General features: G+C 39.2%; 1 non-coding gene across 1 annotated transcript; it reads right to left on the bottom strand.

Annotated features, from left to right (window-relative positions):
• Positions 1-9,617: 9,617 nt before the first annotated feature.
• Trnaw-cca (transfer RNA tryptophan (anticodon CCA)) lies at positions 9,618-9,689 on the bottom strand. The gene has a single exon. It is a non-coding gene; the product is annotated as a tRNA-Trp (tRNA).
• Between the last annotated feature and the right edge of the window lie 3,914 nt (positions 9,690-13,603).

The following is a 13,603-nucleotide window of genomic DNA, read 5'->3' on the forward strand; positions in this document are numbered from 1 at the left end:
CTCCTCGAAGAGACTGAAAGAAAAAATCAACACCCGAAGTTTTGGGGTTCCAAAACCTCGAAAAATATTTGGGGAGCTTGTGATTATAATAATTGGCAAAACAATCAACACTATGCGGGCCCCACCGGCCATCAAGAAAAAGAAAAAATTCTTCAGTAATTTGCCAATCATCAGTATCAATTAAACGACTTATATAATCAGCTTGCTGATTCGAAGTGCGAGGGATCCATTGCACTTCTAAATGAATCCCCGATCGAATACAAATATCAAAAATCCTTCGGGCCATCTTATGCAAACCTAATTTCATGCTGCCCACTTCAACAATCTTAGCAGCTGCTTGGCTATCAGTAAACCACTTAACGTGTGATCCTTCCAACACTGAGGCAAATGATTGCAATGAAAACTCAATAACAGACAACTCCCTCCACGTTGAACTTTGAACTCTCTCGTTCTCCGACCACATTTTGTGGCACACAAAATCATTGTTAAAGTCAATAATTGCTCCACCTCCGGTAGCACTGGCATCCGAATATACAAAATAACTAGGATCTTTACTTACAAAGCAATACCTAGAGTTGATATTAACCATATTTTCCTTCCAAAAATACAGTTCTTCCTTGCAGTAATCGTCGAGACGGAATATAGAATCCCAGTTATCTTTGCACAAAGTGGACAAGACACAATGTCTGGTCATTATCCTGTCAATGATACCAACTACAGGCCCGGTGGAAATAATTTGACCTATGAAGGAGGCCAACTGTCTGGCAGACACTTTGAAATCGGCTTCAATAATATGATCAATTGTATTGATGACCTTAAGAATTCTTCTTTTACAATTTTTAAAGTACCCAGTGCAGAATTCCAGGTTATACCCAACCAGTCCAATACTTGGGTGGGTTCCCATACCGATTTGTCTTCGTTAACGACAAAGCCCGCGTTATACAAATCCCCCCTTACAGCTATGGCCTTAGTGCGACAACTTTCTCTATCCTGAACAATCGCCCAACCATCGTCCAAGAAGATGGCCCTGTATTCTCCAATACTTTTCTAAAGGCTTCAAAACCTTTGTGAAAACGTAAGGGGCAGAGGAAAGACCAAACGGGAGCACAGTGAAAACATAAAATACTTCATTAATGGAATCAGACGCCCGCCATGAAAACCCCAGAAAAGTTTGGTGCTCTTGCGCAATATCGATATGGTGATAACCGCTTTTTAAATCAAAGGAAAACATGTACGCGTCTTTCGCAAAATAAGCCATAGCAATTTTCCAGTCCTCGTATTTAACGCTTTGCTTAATTAATGACTTATTGACATGGCGCAAATCAAGAATTAACCTCTTTTTACCGCATGGCTGTATAGAAACTGACAAGGGATTTACAACAAAAGGCTGCTCATTAACCATACGCACCCGACCAGAGTTAACAAGCTCAAGAACAGCTTGGTCCACAAAATCAGCATGAAGTCGAGCTGACTTATTATTTCTTAGCTTTACGGCCAACGGAAAACTGATGAACGGCAGCCTGTAGCCGTTTTCAATAATAGACAAAATAAAATCCGGAACACCTATAGATCTCCAGCAAGCTCGTTCGACTCGTTCTCAACTACAACCTGCCAGCCGTCCCTACTTTTATCAGCGATTTTTATCAGCTTCTGTCGCTTTCGAATACGTTGCCTGCCTTCTTGGGAAAGTTTCTTGATCTGCGACAAATTTGGCTCGATGCTTTCACTTTCGGTTTCAATGCTTACAAAAATGGCATCTAATTCGGCATTAAGCTCAAATTGTTTCTGGTTACCTTTGAACTTTAGCTGTACAACTTCTTTATCAATCTTACTCCTTTGTTCGATTTGCTTTCCTTTATCTTCTAATTTTTTCTCAAGAAAATCCTTAAACATGGAAAAGACTTGATCAACGGCTGCTGAGTTGCCTCCACTATCACCTGAAGACGTTTGGCCTACTTCAGCCGGAACGGACGAACCTTCGCTCTCTTTTTGGTCGTTGGGCATCACACGAATAGGAAAACACGAACCAGAAAGATGAATAAACTGTATGGAACCGCGAGCGTGAATGATACTCAAGAGACAGCGGAGAGTATAAATACTAATAACTGGCCAATCAGGACATCCATGCAAAACAGAATGCACAATAGTGGGTGCGGCAGGTGTGAGACGAAAACAACTGCGACTAATTACTTGGAATAACATACATTAATTAAAGTCGGAAAACGCTACCATTAAGAAAAGTCTTTAAGTTAAATAAGTATGTAGAGAAGAATTTACATTATCTATTTTCATAACTAATTCCATATGGTGTTAGTATGGGTTTGAACAATTAATGTAGAAACAATAAAAAAAAAAAACATTGTAAGTAAACGCGCTATATATTAATTAGTGTTATTGTATTGTAATAAATGTATTGGAAGTAGTGTAAGTTTTTCTTTTTTTAAGTAAGTATAGCATAAGTATATTTGTAAGTATAAACAGAGGTGCTGTAAGTAGTGTGAATGTAAATCCTGTAAATAAAATTGAATTGCAAAAAAAAAAAAAGACTGGGTACGAGTCTGGCACTATACTGCAGTATGTAACGATTCTCGCCTCTCTCTACCTCGGATATTAGTTACTATCACAATCACACATGTTAGTCTTGAGACATACGCGGCAATAATATCAACATTTTAAATTAAGCGGTTCCTTCGAGGTTGTCGCCTTCCATTTCCTGCGGTATGGTGCGGTTCCGGCGTTCAGTACAAAGGAGCATAAAAGGAATGAAAGCTCCTGCAAGGACGATTCCACCAGCGATTTGAAAAGGAAGAACATAAGAGCCCAATTTGTCTGGTAAGAGACCTTAAATGACAAAAAAAATGATAGTAATACAATAATAATAATACAATATACTTATCATAGCGCAAATTACATAAAATAATGTTCAAATGCGCTTCACAATATGAAGTAAGTAAAAAAGGTAAAAATTACACTAATGAGGTAAATTCACACAGTAAAATGGAAAACAGGAAACAATAAATAACTGGCTCAAATCACATAACTGTTTCATTTGGCCCAACCAGTTCAAGCCACACAACAGTCTCATTTGGCCCAAGAGGCTCAATTCACACAACGGTCTCATTTGGCCCAACCGGCTCAAATCACAGAACTGTCTCATTTGGTCTAACCGGCTCAAATCACACCACTGCCTCATTTGGCTCAAACAGCTCAACTCACAGAACTGGTTAGTCTCATTTGGCCTAACCAGCTCAGATAACAGCAATGTCTCATTTCACCCAACCGGCTCCAATCACACAAATGTCTCATTTGGTCTAGCCGGCTCCAATCACACAAATGTCTCATTTGGCCTAGCCGGCTCAAATGGGACAATTGTCTCATTTTAGCCTAACCAGCTCATATCAGAGAAATGTCTCATTTGGCCCAACTGGCTCAAATCACATAACTGTCTCATTTGGCCCAAGACGCTCAATTCACACAACTGTCTCATTTTGGGCCAACCGGATCAAATGACAAAACTGTCTCATCAGGCCCAACCAACTTAAATCACACAACTGTCTCATTTGGCGCAACTGGCTCAAATAACACAAATGTCTCATTTGGCTCAACCAGATCAAATTGACACAACTGTTACATTTGACCCAACCGGATTCAATGACACAACTGTCTCATTTCGCCCAACCAGCTCAATTCACACAACTGTCTCATTTGGGCCAACCAGCTCAACCGGCTTCAAACCGGCTCAAATCGCATCCTGACAGAAACATTTGGAAAGTTACATGCTACGAATATTTTTAGATGAAAACTATATTCAGTAATGAAAAAGAGGAAAGGTAAAAAAATTCAGTTGGATTACTGAGTTAAGGGAATAAATATAAGATTGCCCTGACACTTTGTGTACGGTTATGTGTAAGAACTAGTATATATAGGAATAAGGGAGCAAACGTATACTGATCATTGCACAGTCCTTATGCATTAAGGGTCCTTATACGTCAGGATATCATTCCGTATACGTTATGTATACGGACTCCACATACCACCTTATATTTGCCATTTTGCGAAGTGTGAGGTGAGGTACTTCCTGCGGCTGCAGCTGTAGTTCGTCTCCTACCGGTTAAAATGCTAAGATTCATTGTTGTTCAAAGAACCATCTCGCGTTTGTGTTTTGGTAGACGTAGAAAACAACTGCAAATCCGTTTGTAGAAACATGACGGAAACGCACATCGGCGGAAACCTGCAAGCTTAAATATGACGGAAACGTGACTTGGAATTTCCGTTCCGGAAACGTGACGGAATCACGTAGACTTGAATTTTCACGTTTCCGCAAGACGTAAACGTAACGGAAACATGGAGTTGCATGTTTCCGCCACATTTCAGAAATACGGAAACATGTGATTTCGTCCTGTGCCAGTGAGGAAGGTCAACGCAATGGCTACCGAGCCCACCCATGCTGAAAATCAAACAAATGCATTCGTTACGAGAACCCTTCCGTTCAGGAGTATCCTCCAGTGTCGTCTCATAATAACGTAAGATAATGTATAAACTTGTAGTTCAATGTTCCCGGAGTGCATGGCGCGAAGCGCGCAGTGTTCTCGCGCTCCGCGCTTCCTGGTTTGCATGCTACAGTCGAACACCTATTAAGAGGCCACCCCTATTAGGCGGCCAGTAATCAACGATCCAGATGTGGGCTTTTCAATTGCTTTTACCTCTATAAAAACTGTCCATTTCTTTGTAACCTGCGAGCAGGCTCACGTGCAGCGGAGCACAGCAGCACCTCAGTAGACTCGGCAATTTGCTACCTCTCAACTGAATTCGAGCACAAACAAAATTACCAACACTTGATGTACAATTTTGTTTCTAAAAACATGATAAATAATTCAGTTTTAACAGGCGAAGCAATCCCTGGTTAAATTTAATTAATATTTACTTATTAAGTCACACTCTAATGTAAATACAGTAAGTTTTCCAGCAGTTTGGAAACAGCCGGGAGTATTAACTTCACTGACCTGTGTTCTTTTTTTTTTTTTTTTTGTCATTTTGAAAGTTTATTCCATTACCGTGAAAACGTTCTTTGGGAAACAAATAATATGAAATAGCCAGGTACAGCAAACAAGCTAGCGTATTTCTTCTTAGGATTAAATCAGAACTGATTTACGCCAGCGGATCTAAGCTTTTTTCACTGACCTGTGGTTTCGCTGGATTCATTGAAGTAGTTCATAAACACAGGAATAAAAATACCAAAGCTGGAAAGAAAACCCAACGACGCGACCCAGGTCATCATCGTGCAAGCACAAACAAGCCAAGACCAAACACCATCCCGCTTCATCGGCCGGCTGGCGGAGAACAGCTGAAGTATAGCCATAGCATTAATTGATTGATGGTTTCTTCCCCAGTATCAAAGTATTATCCCTTACACGATCTGAAAGGCCCCAGACGTTCGAAGTTTCGAACCAAGTGGCGTGGCCAAATGAACACAATAGTTTTGCGAATGTCCTGCTCAGTTGAATCTTTAATTAGGGTGGTCTTCATTAACCCGTAGAACAAAGTGTTCTAGTTAAAGAGTGCTAGTCGAGCAAACACAAAACAAAACAAAGGAACTACAGAGTCACCACACTCCTTTTTTGTAAATATATTTTATAAGAATATCCGCAACGCTGAAATTTCGCGAAATTTTTAAAATATTTTAAGGATAAACCCGAGACTTTGGAAAGAATATAATTTTGGGTGTTAAGAATTTGTGAATACCATACATTTCCTTTCTCTAAACGGTAAAACGTGCCAAAAATCAACACTGGCCGTATGTTCGATGCTTATACCCTTAATAACCTATCTGCAAGACGTTATGTGTGGCATTTCAGGCTATATAAATCTACCTGCAGTTTTGAAAAAGGGGTCTGTTAATTGTGCAGTGAAGTTATTTTTGTTGGTAAACTTTTCAAACCAGTTTGACTTGATTAATAGTCTTTTGGATTTTCTTGTTTTCAATTTCAATTTGAGTTTGATTTTTTAGATGAAGGTAGGGGCTGTAGATCATAAACATGCAACACTGTCAAAATCAAACTGGTTTGTCATAAAGTTGAAGCCAAAGGTAAATTTAGTAAGCACAATGGGGTTGTTATAATGTACTGATCTTACCTCTCCAAGCCGACGGGCGGGTCAACCCTACATGGGCTCAGACAGTGACTTAATCTGAGTGCAAAAGGACATGTTGTTTTGCAGAAAATGCATGACCTCGAAACATAGAGCCATTACAACTGCACTTTTCCTTGAAGTTTTGGAAAACGCATACCTAATTTTACTCCGCGAGCTGTGCTGAAATCGATGCCTGCGGCATCAATTTCAGCTTAGCGTAGAACATTACTTTCCAGGGGGGGCTCCGTTACCGGAAAGTCTGGAGACATCTACAGGAGTGTGGCTAATTGTGGATACCTCTTTGGGGACCCTGGCCCTTAATCTAGGGGGGGTGGGGTCGGTCTGAACTTGTTTTCATAGTCTCGTGTCAGTCTGACAGCTGGGTATGTACTTAGCTGTCCAACGTGACACAATCCTTAAAGTGCATGGAATTTCCCAAAGCTGAGTGGGTTTATTGCCTTGGCAGAAGGTTCCATTATTGTCGTGAGGGGGGGGGGGGCTGATATGTGCGGAGTGGTACCTGACCCCCGGGGGAAGGGGGAGATTTCAAGACACTTTAGTTTGCTGTCATTAAGTTATGCTTGCAAAGAGCTTTTATCTGATACGATGACAGTTAAGCCTGAATTCACCCACAGGTGGCCCAGAGATTCTAGTGTCATTTCCTTTTTGCACTAGATGAAGTGTGGAGTGCGCAACTTGGTAAGCACTGCTTACATGACTCTATAAGGCACCAGGTGTTATTGGGCTGTTCGGACCTGGTTTTCAAAACATCACGTATAAATAATAACCTCCATTTGGCGCGGAAATATGCTCGGATATTTGTCCTTGGGCTTTATCTGTTCCGATACGTGAACAGTTTTCCGAGAGTGTAGCTCGAGGAAAACTGTGAGCGTTGAGGAACAGATAATGTCCAAGGACAAATACCCGAGCATATTTCCGCGCCAAATGAAGGCTGTTGTGTTTGTTATCCTTCAAATATATTTCGCAACACGCGCGTTTTTACAAATTGGGGAATATCATTCGGATATCCCCCAGTTTTAACTGGGGAATGTTCACTACAGCTTTTTGGCCAGCACAGGTTGGTTTAAAATAGAAACACAAAGACTTCCCAGTTTATCCCATGGGGTCAAAAGCGAGCTAGAATTAGCTCCATTTCTCTTCCGGTTGCCGTCCGCGTCTCAGAAACGTCGCTGGTTAAGTTCGCTATTCAGTCACGTGACGTTTTTAGACCAATCGCGCGCGAGCGAGAATATTTGATGGTTCAGTAAAATGGAATATTTACAAGAACATTTTCACCCCAAACTCGACAGAAAAATAAGAATATTCAGCCTTGGCCGGAAAGACAATATTCTTGTATGAAAAAAAGAGTGTAGAGGGTCAGATATCAGTGTAATACGCTTAAGTTTCTTTCAAGCTGGGTAATGAAAACTACTCTAACACGTTCTCCACTGATAGTCCTGCTGTTAAGAGCCAAAAATAACCAGAATTGTTCATTTTGTGATAAAAGCATGAAACTTCCCAGGATGACTAACCTCTATAAGGTAAACATTTTCTGATATGGAGCCATCCCAAATTTCTACCCAGAAGCACGCTACGCGCATGTCAAAAAATGACATATTAGGCCCTTACATGGGAGCGAGGCTGAGTTAAAATGTTTATTTCTAAGCCTTTTCCGGAGTACTTTGCCTAGATTTCTTGCTTTTTAATATAAAAGCAACTTATAAAGTATCTGGGAGTAGAAAAATTCGTCACGTGATTAGTTACGTGACCATCATTTTCAATAAACAATGAAAAAATACCGAATATTGCATTAATACGATTAATAATTGTTTTTCTCCTCTTCTTTCTCGTTTTTCCTTGCAAATAAAAAGAAGTAATTAGTTTGAACATTACAATATAGAGTAATAAGATATTCAGACTTAGAAACTTGTGTTTCGGCATGCGCAATGTCATATTGGGGCTTTGCATCAAATGGATTGGTTTAAATCGTATATGACTAAGTACACACAATGGTGCTCCGTTAATGGCTGTCCCTCTGACCTCACCACTCTTAAATGTGGTGTGCGACAGGGAACGATCCTTGGTCCTCTTTTATTTCTATGAATTTATATTAACCATTCGCCTAACTGTCTATCATTTAGCATACCTAGAATATATGCTGATGACACCCATATTAATTACGCTCGTTCTGATTTCCATCCGATTCAGTCTAGTCTATCTCACGACCTTGAAAAACTAAGCAAATGGCTTGTGTCTAACAGACTTACCTTGAACGCTACAAAAACGGAATTTATATTGATCGGCTCCAGGCAAAGATTCAGTACTCTATCTGATACACTCGAACTCTCCATTAATAATGTTCCGATTGAACAAGTTTCCCCTGCGAAATCACTTGGAGTAAATGTCAATGAAAATCTGACGCGGCATTCCCACATCGACTGTGTAAAAAGATCGCTTCTGCAATTGGAGCCATAAATTTAGTTAAGGTAATTCCGACCCTTGAAATTGTTCTAGTATCAAACTTTTTTTGCAACTTGGCATAATTAACATTCATGATATGAACATAAAAAAAACGCAATAAAAAAATGGGTTCACCGTGCTTGTTAACGCCTCAGCAGGCTCTTAAAATTGCGCGTTAAAAATTCGTAAGATGAATAAACAATCAAAGAAAGTCAAACTCTGTGTGATATAACACGCTGCATTGAAAAATAATCGAGCTTATTTGTTGCGCACGGAGATTACCAAAAGTCACCTAAATAACCGTATTTGTCAGCATTGTGGCGTGAAAACAAGCACGGTGACCCCCTCTTTTTACTACGTTTTTAATATCTCCTTGTCCTGTGACAACAGCATACCAAGCCTTTCATCGGAAATCTATGGCGGGTTCTTTTAATAGGGAATCACCTTAAACAATCAGTATAAGCAGGCGGGAAATCTCTACAGTCGTAGATTCAAAGTATGATAACAGGAAAAGCATTGAAGTCGTGCAACTTTGTTTTTTACCGGAGACGGCATCAAATGCTCACGAAAAAGAATTTATAATTCCAAAAACCATATCAGACTGTAAAGAGTGAAAATTAGGAAACATTTTGTGTCTCCAAGTTTCTAATTTGGCGCCAACGGCCGGTAAATCGAGTGTCGCCAGGTAGGATGATAGTTGTGTTATCCTGAACAAAATATGTAGTTCCTCATTAAGTTAAAACTAGAATTCTCAAGTTAACCATTATATAAGGCTAAAGCAATCTTTTCGTCTGGCCTAATACCTGTAGCCTTTTCAGCATAAAAGAACGCAAGCTCCCTGAGTAACTTATTCCAGCTGGTTCCGACCTCTAAAAACATTGAGCATACAGTGGGGAAAGACAGAAGCTTTCAACACAACTGCATTTTCCATCTATTTTGACGAGTAGTTTATTTTTACGCCTTTCAGTACTGCTTTTGCGTTTATCTCAATGCAAATGGCTACCAAAATAATAGCAAAAATTGAAAGCTGACCCCGACGTGATTCGAACACGCAGCCTTCTGATCTGGAGTCAGACGCGCTACCATTGCGCCACGGAGTCAAGTCTGTTTTGGAAATATACGATTTTAAATTTAAATTGTAGGAGTGGTTTAATCTGATTTATGGTAGGGATGGTGCGATAGATCATAAAATGAATGTAAGTCTAATGCGGCAAAAGTGAAACAAGTGTCTGAGAAAAGAAAACAAGGATTTTTTTAGGCAAAAATGATGCCACCGCCCCTGGAAAAGTGCTTGTATGAGTAAGTCATTAGGTTCGTCTGTTCGAGATGTTTCAAAAGGGTTTTCCCTTGCAAGGAATTCCCCTGGAGCAAGTGAGGGCCTGGAGGCTACTCCATAGAATGCACAATATGGGGAGAACTCCGCTCAAAAAGCGTGGCAGTTGTCCCTACCCTTTTCTTTACCTATATCCTTACGTTTTCGCTTTTTGAGCGGAGTCTCCCCATATTGTGCATTATATGGAGTACCCTCCAGGCCCTCATTTGCTCCAGAGGAATTCCTTGCCAAACTTCTCTGGCCCATCGTTCCAGGTGCCGTATAGGCCACTGGCTGCTTACTCAGACTAATGCGGAAGCTAACTTCATTCCCCACCCGGGTTCCGACCTCTAAGAACATTAAACATCCGGCGGAAAGACAACAGGTTTCACTGACAACGGCATTTTCCATTTTAGTCCAGCTGTTAAGGGACAAAATTGTTTGTTTTTTGGTAAAAGCATCAAACTTGGCAGGGTTACTAACCTCTACAAGACAAATATTTCCTGATATGGAGCCATGCCGTGATAATCACGTGATCATTATGTTCAATTACCAGCAAAGCAATACGCACTGATGAAATCATTACCATGTTTAGAACTACCAAGGAAATTAAAAACAAACTACTAAGTGTTCTCGAAGATGAAGATTCCTTCATCGAGTTTAGCAGGATCATTTCTAAATTAAAATGCCAGTAGCAGTAGTAAAAAAATACAACCAGCCAGCAATCAAACAAACAAACAAAAAATAATATTATCTATTAAATCACATTCTTTTCCTACTTTTCCTTTTTATTTTGTTCACTTTTCTTTCTAACTTTCTATTTTTCTCTATTTATGTTGTGAAGTTGATATGAAATAATTCATATATGAACTGCGGTTGTAGATGAAAGTGAAGAATGATCATCGCAGTTCTTCGCAGTTCTTCTTTCCAATTGCTTAAATTGGAAAATTAACTGCGATGATCATTCTTCACTTTCATCTACAACCGCAGTTCATATATGATCCACCCAAGTTACCTCGCCCTGTTTTAAGGGATTTTCTTGTTTTTGCCACTAAGAAAAGCCATTTTGTGTTTGACGGCCAGTTTTTTGATCAAATTGATGGTGTTGCCATGGGCTCCCCTTTGGGTCCTGTCTTGGCCAATATTTTTGTGTCATTTTGAGGAGAGGTAGGTGATGAATAACAGTGCTCGTCCTACCATTTGGTTCAGATACGTTGACGACGCCTTCACCTTATTTGACAATAAGGACGCTGCTGTTAAATTTCTCTCTTATCTCAACGACCGACATGTCAACATCAAATTTACCATTGAATTTGAACAGGATCACGAACTTCCATTCCTTGATGTTCTTGTCAAACGCCATAACAATTCATTCTCAACATCCATTTACCGTAAAAAAACTTTCACTGGCCTTTACACGAAATGGGACTCCTTCACACCTCGCAGGTACAAGATAAACCTCATCCGCACCCTTACTTATCGTTGTCTTCGCATCTGTTCATCGTCTTCATCATTACAGTCTGCCTTGGATGATCTCAGGAAGCTATTGTCACGCAATGGCTATCCCCGTGGTATCATCACGTACAACATGAACGATGTAGTGAATAGACATCAAAACAAACCTAAAGACCCTATCACTACAGTTCCCAAGAGAGAAATCTTCATTGTTTTACCATTTTTAGGGTTCCAAAGTAAAGTAATTACCCAGCAACTTAAATCTTGTATCTATAAGTTTTATGGTTGTTTTAACGTTAAAATAATATTCCGAAACACCCGCCGAATTAAATCTTTTTCCCCGTACAAGGACAGGTTCAGCTGTTCTCAGATGTCTAAGGTGGTTTACAAGGCAAGCTGCTGGGACTGTGATGATTTTTATATAGGAAAAACAAAGCGTCGACTACACGATAGAAAAACTGAACATTTTAAGGCCCTTGCTAAAAGCGGTCACACCTCAACCATTGCGGATCACGTTACTTCCACGGGTCATAATATTAAATGGGACAATTTTGATATCTTAGCAACTGGTAGGTCAGATATACATTGTAAAATTAAGGAAACATTGTTAATTCGTGATTTAAGGCCAGCCTTGAATGAAAACGTTGGCAGTGAAAAACTTTTTCTTTACTAGCATTTTGTATTGTTATTATTATTGTGGTAATTTTTTGGGTTTTTTGTTGTTGTTGTTGTTGTTGTTGTTTTGTTTTTGTTTTTTTCTCTCCCGCAGACTCATCTGTTTGTTATTAACTATTAGTCTTGTTACATATTATTAGATACCAGTCTTTTTCTTTTTCTTCGCGTTTAAATTTCGATTGTAATCAAGTAAACGGTCACTTCTGAAGATGTATGTTGTACATACGAAACGTCAAGGAAATTAACTTTGTTTAACATGCGTTTTGGTTCCATGTTTATCACCGCGGTTTGTGTTTTGTTTCTGGTAGAGCATCGCACCGGTATCGCGGAGGTCACGGGTTCGAATCCCGTTGAAGCCCTGATTTTTTTCAGGCTTCTTCTTTCCAATTGCTTAAATTGGAAAATTAACTGCGATGATCATTCTTCACTTTCTCTATTTATCATAGTAATAATAATAATAATAATAATAAGAGTAATAATAATAATAAATCATTTGTAACTATTGATAGACTGGCCCGCCTAGGCTAGCATAGCTATCCGCGGGCCAGTCCAACTGTAAAATGTAGGTTTTATTAAGAAATAAAATGATGACGATGAATGGTGATGATTTTTTACATACCAATTTTATTATTTGCAATGTAAACTCTATTATCTAGACTAGGAAATTCAAACCTTGAATGTATGTTTTGGATGTGCCAAACACGTAATATCGGAACTATGCATCAAATCGAGGCTGAGATACAGAGTCAATTTATATAGGTTTGATTGACATGATTTTCTTGAGTTACTTGCTTACTGTGATTGAGACACCCTTTCTATTTCGCGTTTGAAACTTCCAAATATGCCGGAATAGATCAGGTATGTCACAACACTAGCTGAACTTTTTGGTCTGATGGAAACGTTTTGAAAAACAGCTTTCATTGGCTGTAACGTTCCTAAGCCTGCTTTTAAAGACACTAGCTGAATAAATGTTCTTTTAGCTGTAATTTCCACCACAACTGCGCAAACCGGTACAGTCAAGATTAGCCTTCAAGCATATGTTAGTTTTGTAAGAGAACAAGAGTTTAGAATCACTTTGCTGCATTACTTTTCAAAGGAAATGCAGAAAAAATGTAAATAGCATTAAAATGTAAAATACATCAATCATGTCAATTTAGATAGTGCAGCCTATGAATTTGTTTAGGTTGCTTTTAAAGTACGTTCTAAACTTAAATGAAAAAACAAGGAAACTTGTAATACGACTTACTGGATGGTATATTTTATGTCAGTAAGAAATGTTATCTTTAATCTTTAATCTTTAGTCATTATTTCTATACGGTAAAAATAACATGTCTAAGATCCTAAACCTAAAATTCTAATCCTAATATCATATTAACATTCTACTTATAAACCTGATTTCCGTGATTACAGGGTAAGCCGTTCCAAAGGGTTGCGCCGCTGTAACTAAAACTATTTTTCACGTAGTTAGTTCTCGGAAAGGGAACAACAAGTTTGTTAACCGAGTTCCACAGAGCATAATTTGATTCATTTCGTGTTACAAATTTGGAAGTGAGATATTCGGGAACCAGACCG

The sequence above is a fragment of the Orbicella franksi genome, chromosome 4 (assembly GCF_964199315.1).
Source record: "Orbicella franksi chromosome 4, jaOrbFran1.1, whole genome shotgun sequence".
NCBI lineage: Eukaryota > Metazoa > Cnidaria > Anthozoa > Scleractinia > Merulinidae > Orbicella > Orbicella franksi.